Here is a 13,875-nt window from a genome sequence, read left to right on the forward strand (position 1 = left end):
CATTCTTCCCTTTCGTTCCTTTCGCTCCCTTTGTTCACTTCGCTCCTTCGTCCACTTCGCCCATTCCTCCGCTTCGTCCGTTTCGTCCGCTTCACCCCCTCGTTCCCTTCGTCCGCTTCGCCCCTTTGTCCCCTTCTTCCCTTTCGCTCCCTTTGTCCGCTTCGCCCCTTCGCCCCCCTTTCCCCCTTCGTACGCTTCGCCCCCCTTCGTCCACTTCACCCCTTCGTCCTCTAACGTAACCAAACTAATCTAACCTAACCTAATATTTCCAAAAACTAAAGCTAACAATCTACGTATACCTAACCTTTGGAGTTTGGTAAAATGTATTTGATGGTTCACTGTGTCGAAAGCTTCAACGAAATCAGAAAGAATTAAGTCAATCATATTACCATTATTCATCCAATAAGTGACATCATTATGAGTTAACAATAGCTGATCTTTAACAGACCACGCTAAACGGAACCCAAATTGATTAATACTGAGAACAGAATTAGCCTCCGAATATTGATAAAACTTGAAAGTTGTGATCCTCTCCAAAGTTTTACATGGTGCAGAGATAAGACTTGCTGGCCTGTAATTAAGGGAATCACATTTTTTCCCTTTCTTAAAGATGGGTGCAACATGTGACTTCACCCAAATAACTGGAATTTCTCCTGTTAGTAAATATAGAGGGTAAGCCAGGGTGCTAGAACAGTCCTTAAATAAAGCTGGATGATTAGCATGTGGGCCCATAGCTGAAGAAAAATTAATGCTATCCAGAGCCTTTGTAACGTCAGAGATGGACAACTGAGCCTCCTGGAAGACTCCTTCATGAAATTGATGAGGTGACTGAGGGTGACCTGACTGAGACGTGAATACAGACACAAAGATTGAATCTAATATATTGGCCATTTCTTTAGAGTTGGATGTGAAGCCATCAGGGATTGAGAGGACCAACGGATAGACAACCCACTTTTTTGCTCCGTATGTAAGAGTGAAATAGTTTGGGAATGGTAGAAAAATGCTGAGAATCTGATTTTCATAAGCAATTTGTCTTTGGGTAGGATAATTCAAGAAAGACCTGGAGAGCGTCATTAGATACCCCAGAGTCCCTGCCATGTACTGTTCTCAACTCTTTATAAGTGGTCCAGGGTTGGCTTCTCGTATTAGTCAAGTCCTTAGGTGGCTTGTACTCCCAAGACTTATAAGAAGCACTGAGAATATGAGGATTAGATCTGCACGGGACAAGAGCTTTACCTAAGGAGAGATTATGGACAAAAATCTGTTATACACTTCATTAACAGACAAAACAGAAAACTCAAAATCCCAATCGACAGGGGAAAGAAACTCGTTGATTTTCTTAAAGTGAGTTTTGGGCCTAAAGGGTAAAGAGGCACAGATTGGGGCAGGGAAACATTTAAACTGGAAAACATAGCTGCGAAGGATTCCACAATGATCACAATTAGGGTAGATATCACACGATCGGTTTAAATAGTAAGAATAAGCTCTAAAGTATTGCCAGCTCTAATATTAGTGGACACATCAATCCACTGAGCAAGTCCCGGGAAGGTAAAACGGTCAAGGAAGGTAAACTAATTAAATCTCCTTAGCTTACCTTTTAATTACTCCACCTGTTCTTCATATTTCATCCACCATCTCTTAATTATCACGTGTGGATGGCTGGGGGTGGAGGCGCCAAGCTTGTGGAGGGTTTAAACGGCCGTAAATTCTGTCTCTCAGCTGGCATTGTTTACGCTCGCCGCCATCTTGTATGTTTGACTGGTGTATTGGTCTCTTTCAGTCAAGGGTGTTGCGTTTTTATTGTTATTCTTATTTAGGTATTCTATTTTGTGTTGTTATTTTTGTGGTCATTAATTTTTGCGTTTATTTGTATTTATCTGTCTGTTATTCTCTTTTGGTTCAAGGTTTATTAATATTATTATTATTATTATTATTATTATTATTATTATTATTATTATTATTATTATTATTATTATTATCATTATTAGTAACGAAGACAACAAAGGATGTGATCGAAATATATTTTTACCTACAAGTTGATCACGGAGGCAGTGTCTGCGACAGTGAATGAAGAACTGAAAATATCGAAACAAAAAAAACAACTCTTTGGTTATAATAACTGTCTCCCCTCCTGCCCCCGACTTATTATTGGGGATAGTATGGCGCGCCACACTCCTGCCTGTGCCGGGCGCTCCCTGTCTGTGAATGGGTGGAGCAGAGTGTCTGTCTGGTGCCAGCATCAAGGAAAAGGTCAAGCAAGAGACTAAGGAAATGGAAGACTGTATGCTGATAGATGATTGTCCATGGTGGTGAAATCAGCTGCAGGAAAATGGAGTGGATGTCACCGTGAAAGAAATGATGCTGTGATATCTGCAGAGATGAATGTAGCAGTGGTAGGAATTCTGAGACGACTGCGAGAAAGTATGAAGTACGAGAGGCTGAGAAGAGCAACAAACAAGAGGCTGTGTGAAGAAAGAATGAAGATAAAAGATGAAGTGGATGAACGAGAAAAGCTGAAACTTGAACTTCTTAGTGTGCCAGATGTGTGACGTGGGAGGTGATGAGATGGTGGAGTATGTGATGCTGGAGTGTGTGAGATATGCCGGAGAGGGGGATGAGATGATGCAAGTAGTGGTGAGGGAATTGCGGAATGCCAGAGTGAAGACAGGAAGGGAATGGATGGTGCTGCTGGTGGGACTGTGTGGAGATGAATGAAAGGATGCTTGAGGCTGTGAAGTGTGAAGGAGTGTTTTTTTTTTTTTATTGTGGCATGGTAGATGTAGGAACTATGTGGTGTGATAGATGCTGTCTGTTTCTTGCTTGCTGCTTTTCTTTTTCTTTTTTTTTTTTTTTAACCTGCAGGAGTTACCGACAGAACGGCTGGCTCAGGAGTGATCCCGAGCCACCTGTACTCCAAAACTCAAGATCAAGATTATGTGAGATACGGAGGCTGAGAGCAGTAATTTCTACCCGAAACTCTGACTATTCCCTACTCGATAAAAAGATGAATGGAGAACTTCAGACCAGGTTATGTCAGGTAAGTAACATTTAAGTCAGTTACTGGACTGTAAAGTAAGGTTAAATTAGGTTAGGTTACGAAGGAAGGAGAAGAAAAAAAATTGATTAGGCGAGTGGAGGATGTCAGGTTAGATACGGTAGAGTAAAGCTTACCAATAGCGGCACCATATGTATTCAGTTGCCACCCCTCTCAAGGACAAGCAAGCTTGGGGACCTGGTGTGGTTTTAGGTTGTAGGCCAACATACATCAAATTAGGGAAACGTCAAAAGTCAAAGGAGGAAAGCGTTGCCGTGGGGTAAAATAATAAAAATAATCAACAAAGGGAATATCAGGCCCGCATACCTACCCTTTTAAAGTCACTAACCCCCGTTTTAACTGGGGGCCTCTGCCCCCTATATTCCACATTACCCCATCCTAACCATTAAAATTGCAGTTTAGCACAATACATCCTATCTTCTTTTTCTCCTCTATTCCCAGCAAGCTTGTTGACCTGGTGTGAAAGCGGGGTTTTAGTTTGGGGAAGCCAAATTATGCAAAATTTGGACCTTCACCTATTTATTAGTTAATACAGAGAGGTGCAGTTAATGAATAATATTTTTTATTATAGAATTTTGATATGCCTTTAATTTTTATTTTAATAGAATCACCTTTTCATTTTCTTTTAACCAAATATGAAGAAATGTTAGAGATTGTGCAATATGAAAAATTTTAGTCATTTTTCATTGAGTCTCACTTCACTATCTAGAGGCAGAGTGTTATATCAGCTAAACAGTTTTAAGTACTGTAGATAATAAGGTACACAATAAGGATTTTATTTGGTAAAATTGTATCTTGGAAATTTTCTGCCAGTGCTTGCCTCTTGTTTTATAAATGGTATTTTGATGTATAAGGTTTTCAAGTGCTTGTGTCAACTTAAGAGAGTGCCCATGAGATGTAATATGTAATGCTCTCTTTGTTTTTGCAGGTGTGGAGTCACATCTTGAGAGACCCAATAGGATGGATATTTGGGCAGATGCACTCGCTTCCAGGTGGCCTTTGAGGGAGTCTCCTTCAATGGAGGCTTCACGCTGGATGACTTCAAGGTGTACGCTGCAACTTGTTCGAGTGAGTGACGTTTGTGATTACCAGATGTTTTACTTGATGTGTTGCTGCTGACGTGTACACATGCATGAATATCCCACCATCTTTTTTAGATGAGATGACTGACCAAGGCTTACTCAATAAGATTTTAAAGAAATGTAAAGAAATCAATAGGCATCACCATGATTTTTAATAGATGCATGAAAAATTTTGTCGGTAATGGATTATAGTGAGGATGGCATCTAACCAACTTTTTAAAATTTTCTTTTCTTCACAGAAAGACCATGAGATCCTAGTCCTTCTTTCCCTCGTTCGTGAAGGGGTGTGTCCCTTTCCTTACAGCTAAGCATGACATGGTAAGTAGCAGGGTGCGTGTCCTGGCCCTTGCTGTCTTCCAAGGAAAAAGTACAATTCAGACTTAACGTTAAACTATGAAAATGGCAGGACACACTCCTTTCACACTATGCTCCTCATATCATTTATGGTAGGTATATATATATCCTGTGTTCCAGACTGCATAACAAAACTCCTTCACTGGTCTTGAGTGTGTTGTTTAGAGTAGTGACATGTCAGGTGTGTGACACAATATTCCCAGGAGATTAGGAGCTATCCTGTCTGCTTTAGTTGCTATAGAGCAAATAGGATCCGGTAAATGTAATTGTGTTTCAACTTTATCCACTCAGTCTTTACAAGAAGAGGAGAAAGGGACTGGGTGGAATGGGTGCTGCCACCACTTTTACCTTCAATTTGATATTTTGTACATACATATGACAAAGAGCCTTCATTACCATATTCTGTTGTGCTTTGATAGAATTATCACTGATTCTTGTACATCATGGCCTGGGATGGAACCACAAGGGACATTATCACACCCTTTGGCATCAGACTTAACAACAGAGGAACAAATGCCCTAGATCTTCTGCAGTACAACCACTAGCAGAGGTTTGGCCTCTTAACACGCTCTTGACCACCTCATCCTGTACCTCCTGCTGTGACTCCTAGGAATCACCAGGTGCACAGCTGGGATGCATTCAGCCAAGGTTGAGCATGGATTCAGAGCAACAGAACACATGTCCATCTGCCTTTGCCATGACAGTACATCCCATGTGACCTGTGGTGGAAGCCTGTCACAGCAAATTTATCCAGTCTTAAGATCAGTTTGTCATTGTTTCTATGATACTCCAAGGCAGGGCAGTATGAAAAGCGTGAAAACTTTGTGTTTAATAATACAAACTGTAATGTTTAACTGTATTATACTATAATGATTGCAGATTCGTAAGTGGCTGAAAGAATAGTGCTTTCACTTTCTATTTGTGACATTAGAATAATTAGATGATTAGGAGGTAGTCTGTGGTTCAAATTCCTCTCACAGATTGCATTTAGCCACATGTTGATTATTATTCTTGCCTGTCATGACTTGTGGTAAGATGATGTACTTTGCACTGTTTACATTGTATTACTCATGTGTATTATTTTCAGAGGTGAGGGTGACAACAGCAACCAGTATCAGAGGACATGACATCCTTGTGATGGCTCTGGGCTGAGTCCATGGATGGGATACTCAAAATGGCTGTAAACTTTTGGTGTGCCATGTGCCCTCGTTATCTTATGGTGCTGTAAGTTACAGCTCAGGTAAGGTGTCACAAGTCTGATTTAGATTCATGTACATTTATTTATTTGTTATTTATTTATTTTCCCCTCTCCAGTTCTGTATTCTTGCTGTAACAAGTCTTGTGTGGGATTGGTGGCCATTCACAGACCCTGTCACTGGTGGGTCTTAAGGAGCCTTGACTAATCACAATTCATAAACCAGTATCAGCAGAATGTAGCCACTTGAGCTTGTTTCATATGATCATCCCAATAGCCCTACCTTTAATGTTATCTATCTTATGTTTGTCATTATTTGTGCCTTACTACTGTGTGGGAGAGGAGAGAAGTAGTGCATGCAAGGACAGGAATAAATGAGGGACAGTGATAGAGTATTGAGAAGAATGAATGAGAGGAAAGAGAATTAGAGCATGCAATGACAGGAATTAATGGAGACTTTTCTGTCACAGCAGTCCATAGACAAGCATCAAATATAGACTGAAGCAAGACTCATGGCTTATCCTTACCTTGTGTTGCTGTGTCCAGGCAGAGAGAGAGAGAGAGAGAGAGAGAGAGAGAGAGAGAGAGAGAGAGAGAGAGAGAGAGAGAGAGAGAGAGAGAGAGAGATAATGTTACTAATGCTACCATACACTGTTGCATACTCCCAGCTTGTCCCTGCTACCTTGTCTTAATCTTTTGTGAGAAACACCAGTACCATCTTAACCTTGTGTTTCGTGCAGCTGTGGAGGAAGGGAGCCATGGGGCTGCTGACACTCTGCTGGGACTTGATACTTGCGCCTGGAGGATTTCAGACACAGGCTTCTATGAGCAGCACTGCATCAGCTCCTTGATTACTCATGTAAGCTGAAGGAGGAGCAGAAACCCTCTTAACTCATAAAGGTTGCATAATATATTGTTGATAGAAATGTAAGACTGAAGAGAAGGTATATGGATGCTTGTTGTAGTGGGTGTGATGGATAAAAGCACGAAGACCAAGCTTGATCACTAGTGTAAACTGAGGGAGAAGGAGCAGGTACCATATAAGTCTTAGAGATTGCATGATATATTGCCCTCAAGAACCTGAGGCATAAGGGAAGGTTTATGGATGCAGTGAAAGGTGTGCTTGTGATGGGTATGACTGAGGAAAGTGTTGGAGACTGAGCACGTAGGAGGGAGAAGATTGATCCATTGTGGCAACTCATGACGAGAGCAGCCAAGAAAGGATTGTCCTTAAGAAATATTGATGTCCCAAAACTTTATGGCTCCACACTTTGAGAGCCCCACTTAGTTACATATATAATTCGATCCTAAACGCTTGTATTCCTCCACAGTGGCACCTCTGATGGGCTTCAGTAATGCTGGCACTTGCCTGGCACTCCATGTCTCCACACACTTCAAGAGTCTTATATTCTCCAACTTCCCTGATGCTGTGGCCAAGGTTTTGCTCTCAGGATGAACCCTCAGAAGATGCCAAGCTTCCCATATTTGTCAAGAGCTGGAGGTTCCTACACACCACAAGAGAATTGCATGAGTATGTCAGCGCTGAATCTGAAGAGCATTGCCTTGTCAGACTTTGTGGATATGGACTGTGATGGATTGTAGGAAGTGGTGGTGACAGATGTTGATGGATATCTGCTATGTTAGTATGTGTAAGTTTGTATTTATCTAGTTGTATTGTACAGGGTCTAATCTAAAGCTCATTTGTCCTGTCTCTCTATCTACAGTTATCCAATTTCTCTTTAAATTTGCTCACACTAATAGCTGTAACCACCTTGTCATTTAAACTATTCCAGAGATCAATGCTTCATTATGGGAAACTATATTTCTTAGTGTCACTGAGACATTTACTCTTCTTAATCGTTTTTGTATGTTCTCTCATACATCTTGTCCCTTCATTCATATGTGTCTCCAAAACTTGTCTGTCCACCTTTTCCATACGATTTATTAATTTCTACATTGTTATCAAGTCTCCCATTTCTCTTCACTTTCAGTGTTGTTAATCTCATTTCTTCCAGTCTCTCTTCATAAGTCTTTTCCTTCAATTCTGGCACCATCTTTGTTGCTATACTCTGTATTCTTTCCAGTTTCCTTATGTTCTTTCTATGGGGAGACCATACGATTGCAGTGTGTGTGTGTGTGTGATATAGCAGATATAGCAGAGGTAACGGTATCCAAACCAAACAGTTTAGTAAGGAACCAAAAACCTCTTGATGCTTGAAATCCCTTGTGATTCCCTGTATTCTCATTCCTTCCCTTCCTGCAGGTATTGTGTGTGATGATTCCTGTGCCCTGGTTCCATTGTAGCAGGCGTGGAGGTGCTCCTGTGTCTGTCACCTTATGAGGGCATAGACGCAGACAGCACTGCCTCTTCCATCACTGTTGACCCAAGTGAGATGCAACCCAGGGCACCTTTTCATCTTGTTCCTATGAATACAAGGTGTGAAATGCTGGCTAGCTTACACAAGGCATGGCATTTCTGGTCGACTGCCAGAACATAAGAAACTTGACACATTAAAGGATGTAGAGGAAGATACAAGAGAGTGACCCAAGAAACAATTCAAAGCATGACAGAAGATGACAGAAGAGTGATCTGTTATTCAAAAGCATGACAGATCCTAAGAAGAAGACAACAGAGAAGAACTACCTAAGAAGCAATTCAATGCCTAACAAGTCCAAAGAAGAAGAAAAGGAGAAAAAAAGACAAGAGAAGAGTGACCTAAGAAGTGATTCAAAACAGCAAGTCCAAAGAAGAAGAGAAGAAAAGTAAGGAGAAAAGCAGAAGAACATGAGTGACTTAAGAAACAATACAAACTACAACAGGTCCAGAGAGGAAGAAGACCAGACTTTACTCTTATTTTGCCTCTGATTCATCACTGCACCACTCATCATCCTCTTAGCCGTGGCCTGTGAGTTGGCATTCATCATTCATGTATTTATGATGTGATGGAATAGCTTGGCTTGGTGGGAAAACTTATGTATAATTAGTGTATGACGTGATGTTTGATGCAGGGTGGTGGTGGTGCGGAGAGAGAGAGAGAGTGTGTGTGTGTGTGTGTGTGTGTGTGTGTGTGTGTGTGTGTGTGTGTGTGTGTGTGTGTGTGTGTGTGTGTGTGTGTGTGTGTGTGTGTGTGCGTGCCCGATTGACTGACTATCTCCTCTTCCTTCATGCTCTTGTTTTTTTTTTCCTTATTTCTTTCTCTAAAACTATGGTTTCCTCCATTTCCTCCACATGCTGTCTCTTTCTCTCCACAAACTCTTCCACATTCTTACTGTATTTTCATTGTACTTCCATACTCCATTGTTTTCTTTAAATTTCCTTCGCATATAATATTTTCACATTATCACCCCCCTCTCTCTCTCTCTCTCTCTCTCTCTCTCTCTCTCTCTCTCTCTCTCTCTCTCTCTCTCTCTCTCTCTCTCTCTCTCTCTCTCTCTCTCTCTCTCTCTCTCTCTCTCTCTCTCTCTCTCTCTCTCTCTCTCTCTCTCTCTCTCTCTCTCTCTCTCTCTGGATGTCTTTGTACCACGAGATAGTAATGATAATTATAATTGATAGAGGAAGAAGGAAAATAGATAGTATAGGAGATGTTATTGATAAAGAAGAGGATATTAATGAAAAAAAAAAGGATAAAGGAAGAGGAGGGGGAAAGAAGATGAAGTAGAATATGATGCTGATAAAGAAGGGAATGCAGAGGAAGATGATTAAGAAGAGGAAGAAGAGATGCTGAAGAGGCGCTGGGTTTGTTGCTTTAAAACTAATAAACAATTCCATTCTGCTTGTGACATTTATTAAGGGATCCAAATAAAGTACAGGAATTAAGAGAAATTAGATAATAAGATGCTGAGATATGAACAAATGCGAGGTAGAAATTGAAGGACGTGTGATGAGGCTGGGGCGCGCACACGTATACATGATAATTTACCACGTTCTATAATTCAATATATACTTATCATTTAATTGCGATCGGTTGTTCAGAGCAGTATTATTCCTCGCATGAAGCACCATTATTCCTCTCATTAATATATTTGTATCTACGTAATGGACGGAAAATAAAATGTCAGTATTTAAGCAACATGCAGAAACGGGCTTTACATTTCACTCTTAAGTTTGTGAAATAAATTGAATGTACATCTGTTTAAGTCCTTTATACTAATAGAAAAATTAAATAAAGGGGAAGGGAGGAAAACGAGTGTAGCGATAAGGAAAAAAAAAAAAATGAAAACAAAAACTAAACGCTGGAACTATTTCCCAGAGGAACCTCGTGTAAGTGTTATGAATAATGAAAACAACACGTTTTATTATTAATCTCCTTTTCCTGGAATGCCGAGTGTGCTCTGATAATTAAATGCAATGATGTGTTTACCTTCCCACGTGAAAGTAGAGGCAAACAAGATCAATAAATAATTTAGGTCAGAATCACGGGGCAATGTTGACCGACTGGAGGTTAAACACACGCGATGAGCCGAAGGAAGAGGACGTTTGAAATATTGCAGAATAATTAGTGAAAACAGCCGTTTACGTGTGTCTAATGGGACCCCGCAGCTACCTCTGGGCATGAAAGAATGACTGGCAGCCCGGGAATAAATAAGGTAACGTGGGAAGGAATTATTTTGATAAATATGTGTGTGGTGGTGGCCAGCTGGTCTCCCGCCATCCATTTTCTTCCGTTTTCTCCTAAAAGTCAATTCATGTATATTTGATACTCATTTTCTCATTATTTTTCACGTATTACACTCGCAACCCACAATTTAGTGTATATATGGTATTATTACTTGTTTGAGTTTTATATAGGTATTTTTCCGTGTGTGTATATACTTAATATATTTATATGATATTTCTGACTAACCATCTCCCTAGTGTACTTATGTATCTATGAATGAGGCTTGTAGGTTCTCAAGGATGTTTATTTCGTTGAATGTTGTTACTTTGAGGGTCAAACTACGGGGACTAGCTTGTTGCGTTGCCAAATTAACAAGCCTGTTATGACGTGAACTGCATTGTTGGCGTGTGATTGGTTGGAGGGCTAGTAATGGTCTTTCAGTTGGCTTAATGTTCAGAATACCTGCTCTTGACTTCCTGACAACCATATAAGACGCCACAGAGTGTAGTTCCAAGGTAAACTTACTAATAGCATCTCTATATATTCTTCCATTCTGAAATACCAACTCGGACCATCATCTCAACCCGGGTGTGGTGGGGGCAGGGGATCCGGCCAGGACGTGTGGGAGGGGGAGGGATTTCATTCGCTATGAGTACTCAGAAATCCCTATCCTAGAAAAATAAGCGAAAATATAGTGAGGTAGAAATACGATTATAAAGCAAATTCTCTCTCTCTCTCTCTCTCTCTCTCTCTCTCTCTCTCTCTCTCTCTCTCTCTCTCTCTCTCTCTCTCTCTCTCTCTCTCTCTGAATATTCAGCCAGCACCAAACATTACCATTATGGAATCCGCTATTAATACCAAATCCCCTTCATGCAGTATTCGATCTCGTATCTATACATGGATATTATGAAGCCTAATCGTCTTAACTCGCGCTGCCCAACCTGATGCTTTCATTATATATCATTATTTTGGGCAACAGCTGTAGTATGCAAATCTGTGATGCTTAATTTGACCGACTGACACACACACACACACACACACACACACACACACACACACACACACACACACACACACACACACACACACACACACACACACACACCACGTACCCATATTTTCTTTGTTCTTTCTTTTTCTTTCTTTCTTTTCTGTAATTAATTAATGACCTGGTTTATAAATTTATTCGTCTCCATTTTTCAGTTTCATTCATTCATATATTCGTTCATACCTACATTCTTTATTTTTTTTTCTCTCTCTCTCTCTCTCTCTCTCTCTCTCTCTCTCTCTCTCTCTCTCTCTCTCTCTCTCTCTCTCTCTCAGGACATAAGTTAAGTAGTAGCATTTAATTTCCACGGTGTTAAAATGAAGTTACTCTTTAGGCGTTCATTAACTTTCACAATGAACGTGTTTTTAAAAATAACTCCGAAATGACTCCAGACAAAACCCGCTGCTTTGTTTTATTAAATTTTTCCTTATTTGTACTTTTTGGTTTTGTTTATGCATTCATTTATTTAGTTATTTATTTGAATGTTTTTGTTAAGGAAGAGCAGGTTGCAGTGTTACCAGGTAAAAGTGCGTAAATAGTTGAGCAATTGTTGTAATGCTGTGTGATATGGGAACGCTGAAGGACTTGGTAAAAAAAAGAATAAATAGAATGAATGGCGATATAAGTAAATAAAAAAAATAGTTAAAACGTATAAAATGAAGAAAAAAAAGTAAAAGTAAAACAGGAGAAATACACAATGAAAGTAAATAAGCAGGCAACTGATTTATTAAATGAAAAAAAAAATGCAGTAGAAATAAGAAAAGGATTACAACAACAACAACAACAACAACAACAACAGCAAACTACTACTACTACTATTACTACTACTACTACTACCACTAACAACAATAAGAACAACAGAAATAATAATAATAATAATAATAATAATAATAATAATAATAATAATAATAGTAATAATAAGTGTGATAAATTCAGGGTTTTGTCTCCACGGATTATTTATAGAGTCATTTAAAACCCGTGTGATTGTAAAAGTTAATGAGTAATCAGTAATTCTATTCCGCCATGAAAAATAAAATACTCTGCCTTGCTACACTGAGAGAGAGAGAGAGAGAGAGAGAGAGAGAGAGAGAGAGAGAGAGAGAGAGAGAGAGAGAGAGAGAGAGAGAGTCATGGAGATTTAATTACCTTAAAAAATGAGATTACCCCCCTCACACACACACACACACACACACACACACACACACACACACACACACACACACACACACACACACACACACACACACACACACAGAAAGGTAAACGTGTACGCTATATATAATTAGCATGAAGTATTTAGCACAGGTGAAGAGCAGAGAGGCAGGGAAAGGACAAAACAAGTAAGGGGAACATTACTGTGTGTGTGTGTGTGTGTGTGTGTGTGTGCTGAGCCGTCGTGTTTCGTGAACCGCGTCCCTGAAAAGCAAATGAAGACTAATTGCTTTGTTGAATTCTGAAAAAAGATGTATAATGATATTAACTTTTCATAACTTCATTATAAATTAGGACACTATACTCTTACACGTGAAGCTGACTCTCTCTCTCTCTCTCTCTCTCTCTCTCTCTCTCTCTCTCTCTCTCTCTCTCTCTCTCTCTCTCTCTCTCTCTCTCTCTCTCTCTCTCTCTCTCTCTCTCTCTCTCTCTCTCTCCCATTAATTTCCTAAAACGTGATCCTGCTGTACAGTTCTCTATAACATAGTAATGATGGTGAGGATTATAACAGTGGTAATAATAATAGTAATGGTAATAATAATAATGCGCAGTTTACCCATACACCCGGCGACCCTTCGTGCTCTCAGTGATGGGAAGGGGAATGGTGTGGAGGATGTGGCTTATTCTTCTGCTGTATGCTTCATTTTTTTTTGTCTTCTTTCCATCTTTTTTTTTTTTTTTGGGTTTCTTATTTTCCTTTCTTTCTTCCCTCGTTCGTTCGTTTCTTCGTTCGTTCATTTTCTTGAGTTTTTCTTTCTTTCCCTCTTTCATTTTCTTAACCTTTCTTTTCCTTCCCTTTGTCTCCCTTCCCTTCCCTTCCCTCCCTCCCTCCCTCCCTCCCTCCCTCCCTCCCTCCCTCCCTCCTAAGGTCCTTTACTTCCCTAATCTAACCTAACCTAATTATTTAAACAGACAACAAAACAAGCAACATTTAATACTTAAACAACCAGGTAGACAAACAGTTAGACTCAAGTAATTAATAAGAAAATAGTAATAAATAGATAAAACATTGGCAGTAATTCATTATTATTACCGTTCTCTCTATCTCTATCCCCTCCCCCCGGTTCTCTCCCTCCTCTCTCCTCCTCCCTCCTCCTCCAGCATTAATTTTGTTCCGATATGAAATACACACACCGCAATGACACCTGTTTTGAATGTGGGGGGGAGAGGGTGTGGGGAGAGGGGAGGGGAGGAGGGAGGAGAGTTTGTTGTCAATTGATCTAATATACTGCTTGAATTTCCCTCCCCCCTCTCCCCTTTTGTGCCCTTCTCCCCCCACCCCCATTCTCTTCCTCTCACTTATTACACTAGTCTTCCCCCCATCTCTCTCT

At 40.1% G+C, this 13,875-nt stretch overlaps 1 long non-coding RNA gene across 3 annotated transcripts in view; it reads left to right on the forward strand.

Annotated features, from left to right (window-relative positions):
- The first annotated feature begins 2,141 nt into the window (after positions 1-2,141).
- Positions 2,142-13,875, forward strand: part of LOC135110524 (uncharacterized) — a 78,289-nt gene continuing 66,555 nt past the window's right edge. The window contains exons 1-7 of one of the 3 annotated variants that reach the window (XR_010273302.1): positions 2,142-3,037; positions 3,984-4,123; positions 4,377-4,455; positions 5,579-5,731; positions 6,427-6,545; positions 7,018-7,325; positions 7,950-10,273. This is a non-coding gene — a long non-coding RNA (uncharacterized LOC135110524). Of the gene's footprint in view, positions 3,038-3,983; positions 4,124-4,376; positions 4,456-5,578; positions 5,732-6,426; positions 6,546-7,017; positions 7,336-7,949; positions 10,274-13,875 lie in introns of all 3 variants that reach the window. The other 2 variants (XR_010273300.1, XR_010273301.1) reach the window with 2 other exon arrangements.

The sequence above is a fragment of the Scylla paramamosain genome, chromosome 20, assembly GCF_035594125.1.
Source record: "Scylla paramamosain isolate STU-SP2022 chromosome 20, ASM3559412v1, whole genome shotgun sequence".
In the NCBI taxonomy this organism is placed as follows: domain Eukaryota; kingdom Metazoa; phylum Arthropoda; class Malacostraca; order Decapoda; family Portunidae; genus Scylla; species Scylla paramamosain.